We start from the raw sequence: 5,642 nt of genomic DNA, 5'->3' as shown, positions 1-5,642 counted from the left end.
GAGAAAAGAACAAACCGTTTGTTACTGGATAGCAATCACATTATTTAGAGAGCAAGCTGAGACTTTTTCATGCTTCTCAGATTTTTCTCCTGAGGAAAAAAACCAGTGTAATCTCCTGAAGAATTGCAATTAGATCTTGACAGTATCTCAAAATGTGCTCAAGATACCGAATGTCTGCAGTCAAATAAGAACTCAAATCCATCTGAAATCAAATGATATGACCTATGAAGTGCATGTTCTCTTTAACTCTATACTCTTATGTTCACTGATTTGTGTCTATTTTTATTTTTCATAAGCAACTTTAAGGAGAAACATCTGAGACAAAGTTGATTAGAAACGTCTTCTATAAGAAAGAACAACCTGAATGAAACTTCAATTTTCAAATAGGATTGTATGATATCCTGTAATGTTTTCTGGTATTTTTATATATATCTTATAAACAATTATCCAACATTTCAGTGTTTGATCTTCTACTGTACAAACGATTATTAATACATACCAATTAATGTAATTTTGAGTAAAACTGTTAATTTGACATTACAAAGTGCACTTTTTAAAAGTACATGTAAAGAAATGTCTTTAAGTACACTTCTTTGGCCTTAAATATAGTATTATATTATCTTCAAGTACATTTTTTTAAAATATGCTTTTAAATGTGAAGTACACATTCAATATAATTAAGCACACTTCAAAATCAACACCTCAAAATCAAAATTTTTAATGAATCCCAGCTCTAAGAAAGGACAACATTTCTTTTTTTACTTTAGTAATATGGTTACAAGTCCCAGGCCAACCGCACCCATTAAGACGTATACTTGGTCTCACATGGGTGGCATTCCACCAAGTTAAAACTTAAAGCAGTGACTGTAAAGACTTCTTTACCTGCCTCGTAGATGACACAAAACCACTCACTATTAAGTCATGCTGATTTAAGCAGTCTAATGAGTAATCCAGTCCAAACAAAATAAAGTCTCTGTGTTAATAAGACTCAGGGGGTGTGGAAATAAGGTGAAGATATATTGTGCCACATTAAATGTCAAGTGTGAAAGGCTGCTCTCTAATTTAAAATCGCACCCTTGACTCATGGCCAGAGAGCCAATGTTGTTTTTCTGCTTTGAAAGGGGCCAAGTGCTTTAATCTCAGCTCTCTCACATGATAAGGTTAGGCTGGGATTGAGTGAGGGGTCTGGGCTGTTATGTGTTCAGGATGAGTGGTCTTGATGGGGGAGATCAGTGTTGGTTCTCTGTTCAGAGAGAGCAAGGACTGCACGTTCACGCTGTTAATGGAGGTATCGAGAGACGGGAACTGTAATTTCTCAGATCATTTCCTACCACTTTGCTTTGGCCTCGGCCCCCCTTGTTCATTAGCAGTCGTTGCATTAGCAGTGAGGGTAGTGAGGGCCGCTGAAAGGCAGAAAAACAGCAGTGAAACAAAGGATCACATGTGGAGATCATGAGGGGTATATTTTGGGGCCCAGCTTGTCTCTCTCATCCAAAAGCATGTATGAAGAACTACTCATCAAACCTTGGATGGAGCCTCACTGTTTCAAGTGATTTCTGTTCAAAGTCAAATAAGTTACAAAAGATGATCAAAAGAGGTCAGAAATAGATATAAATAGTTTACCCTAACATTAGCATTCTGTAATTGTTTATATTTTCAGAAGTTTTGAAGAATGTTCTTTGACATAATGGTTCACAGTGACCACATTAACACATAATAATAATAATAACAATAAAAAACTTCAAAAAAGTAATTCATATGACGCAATATAGCAAGTTTTCTGAAGCCTTACAATAGTTTTGTGTGAGGAACAGGCTTGAATTTAATTGTTAAATTACTGTAAAATGTCATTTTGTTCACACCATCACAAAAACGATCTCATCAGTGTCTCACACTGTGCTCAAATGTTATAAAATACAAAAGTTCGCAAGATTTCAGAACTCAGAGTGTTCAATATGAATTCAAATATCTTTTTATACATTTATAATCTTGTCAACAATTGTTTCATTTGTTGCTATTTAGATATTGAGCAACAACTGATACTTAATTGTGAACTCTTGTATGTCTCTTGAGCAACATTTGAGCAATAACATTGTCCTCCAGGACCCTAAACCTTTCTGTTGTGATAAACATGTGATAAATGCAAAAAATGTAACATTGGCTGGGAGCTTTCACATGGCTTTATGTCAAAATTTCATGGTGACTGACAACCATAAAACCGCCGCAATTGCAATTGCTCATAATTCATAATTCATATCACATCCAAGCAATTCCCTTGCATCACATTGCACAGCTAAACATAAATGAGGTAGAAAGTAACCAGTGTTAAAAGGTTTCAGCACAGCTGAGACTGGGGTGTGATGACATTCTGCTCAGTTTTGCAACTGTACAGTAATTAGGTATTTGTGCTGTTGCTATTACTTTCGAAATGACTGGACAGACGAATGTACAGGTGAGGAAAACTCATTGATGTACAATGAAGGAGGGCCTTATGACCTGAAATATTGGGATTGGCTTTTTTGACTTGGGTCAACACCTTAGCAACTCCATAGCAACACCCAGGCAACCACCCACAACACCTTAGCATTGTGACAGCACTGGCAAGCATGACTCAGAAAATGTTTATATCTAGTTTGAAAACTTAAACCCATAAATCTGCCTGAAGTCACCTCTAAATAAAGTCTAAATGTGTATGAAGCTACTATACAGAAAGCTATAATCAGTAATAATATAATGATTCCGAAGAGCAGGATACAACTGCATGCACAGTGTATCATGTAATGTAATATTCCCCCAATTTTGCTGAAGACAGAAGGCTGTTTCTTCACTCATGCCCCTCCACACCCACATTATGCTGCACAAAGTGGAACGGAAGCAACGTTTGATTAGTCTCTGTAATCAGGGTCTGCTCCAGACACAATAATGACATTATTACAGATTCTTATCAGACAAAGCCTACAGGTCATGTCCTCAAAAAAGACAATCTGGACTGTACTCAAAGCAACACAGATGAAGTACACTACCCCAATTTCTTTCAAGAGCTGAAAAATATAAAAGAGCGAGAATAAGGATACGTGAAAGGTGTTTAACTCTCAGAAAATGTAGGCTGTCCACCTCATGAGGTCAAACAAAAATATTGCATGATCTATTATATAATAAATACTATAAAATAATACAAAAATTTGGGACATGACCATGATAAGTTTGATTGTGTCACATTTTAACAATAAACATTTTCCCAGCACTAATATACAAGAAAATAGCCTATAATACAAATGTATGCCAGAATAAGGGCCGGTTCACAGAGTGTGTTTTTGATGTTAAAAATACAGGTTAGTGGAACGATAAAAAAAGTGCAAGGTCTAGAGACGCGTTTTTTAAAAGTCAAACTTATTTTACCTTGAGCACTGCATTTTTAGTATGCCGTGTAATGTGCGAGACGCTGCAAAAATTGCAAGAAGCGCAAATAAAACGGTTAAAGACATCCGTCTGGAGAGTGTTTACACAGAAAAACAATGGAAAAGTAGCGCAGTGGAATGAACAAAAAATACATTCAGTAATAAGGTTGCAAGTAACAAGGTGTCTGATTTAGGATATAAACTTAGTTTATAAAAAAGATTAAACTTAATTAGTTTAGCATGTTTGGTTGTGATAGCACTACAATGTTCATAAAACTGACTGGTTATTTGAAATATATATATATATATATATATATATATATATATATATATATATATATATATATATATATATATATATATATATATATATATATATATATATATATATATATATATATATATATATATATATATATATATATATATATAATATAATATTCACTGTAAAAATACTGTTATTCTACTGTAATTTACATAATATATAATTTACAGTTTTTGAAAGTAAAAAAGAACAAGTTATCTTCTAATTCCCTGCATGACATTTGACGTTTGATGGTTTTTCAGTTTCTTCTTATTTTTTTGTTATAAGTTATGTACATTAGGGTTTATGTTACATCTTATGTTGTTGACACTGCGCATATATATTAGCATTTACCTTAGCTTGTGGAAACTTTGATTCTTTGATTCTCTCTGTGACTTTCTCTTTTTCATGTACCTGTCTTGAACGTTCCATTTTTAAAACAGGGAAACACATGGGGGACACAGCTAAACATTTTAACACAAATGTACTGAATATCTAAAACATTCAATTCTAATTTATATTTATTTGTTTTTATAGCCTAATAACTGCGCTAGACTCCAGGACTATCCTCTTGGCAGAGATTGCTGGATATTTCAGAAGAGCAAGGAGGAACATTAAGACTGGAGAATTACAGTTCTTCTTTGGAGTTTGTGAGGCTTTTGGACTCAACACCTCACCAGACTGCACTTTACTTTGCAAGAATTAGATGCAATCTGTTTGATTCATCCTTGTTTTATGTGGCACCAACCCTTCACACTTCCTTTCCCATATAGTAAAGCAAAGTACTTAAACTAGAGATATGAGAAATATCAGCTAGAGGAAAATGGCAAATGGAGATGGAAATGGTTTTTATAAATCATCTTTAAAAATTTCATGATTACACTACACTAATGATTTCTTATAATTACGTAATCATTTCCACTCTACTTTGGTGGCAAGTAATGAGGGTTACATACTAAACTGTGAAAGCTGATCTGCTCACATGGCTGTGATTCAAAATGCTAAACCACTTATTACTAATTAGTCATGTTTTTGTGGACATGTACCGTAGGTATGGTAGTACTGTGGTATTCTTTGGAGTACCTCAAAATACCACATAAATACAATTATTTATATACCAGTAAGATGTTAGCACCATCAAATAATATCACTAAACCATGGTACAGTCATTTTTTTGCAAGAGCTACTGCAGATAAGAATCTTTTCCGCAATGTAATGAGAGTCAGATTTACATCTCTTTCTCACCTCACGAAGACCAAGAATTAATCTTATTGGAAGCAATAAGTGATGATAACTGTTCGTTTTAAAAGCCTTTTTACAGAGAAAAAATTCCATCAAGTTTCTTATCTGGGTGTAGTGGATAATTAGGGAAATACCTAGAGTTAAACCAAGCATAGAAGAAGCAGGAGATGGGGTGGGATGGCGGGGGTTACCGGCTTGTTGTGGCTGTGTGGGTTCCTGGCATGCTGATTTGTGACTGTAGTGAAAAATCACATTGCCAGGGATTACCACACTGCCATGGCCTTACCAGCAGTTCATAAGGAAATGGACAAAAATGGAGGGAATTTGAAAAAAGGGCACCTGACATGGCAGTATGTGAAAGGGAAACTTCATTAGGGTGTTTACTTCAGCAAAGCAACTGCATTTGTGATGTCGTTCTGAGCGGGTGCAGAGCTTAGCTGATTGGTGAACATGCACGGTTTGTTTTGTTGTTCACAGTGGCTAAGTTCTTCACGTGAAAAGAAACTAAGAAAGTGCAGTTTTTTTTTTGTTCTGTTGGCAAGACTATGCCATGCATATGTGCTAACACGGCAAAGATACTGGTGTGGAAAATATATACACTTTAGTATACTTTTAAAAAGAGTACTTATTATGGCAATATTATACTTTAAAGGAATAGACTGAATGAAATGTTTTCGGACAAGTTAACTGCATGTTAA

This window comes from Chanodichthys erythropterus, chromosome 10 (assembly GCF_024489055.1).
Source record: "Chanodichthys erythropterus isolate Z2021 chromosome 10, ASM2448905v1, whole genome shotgun sequence".
Taxonomy (NCBI): Eukaryota; Metazoa; Chordata; class Actinopteri; order Cypriniformes; family Xenocyprididae; genus Chanodichthys; species Chanodichthys erythropterus.
The sequence above is the reverse complement of the archived record's forward strand: the minus strand, read 5'-3'. Positions refer to the sequence as shown.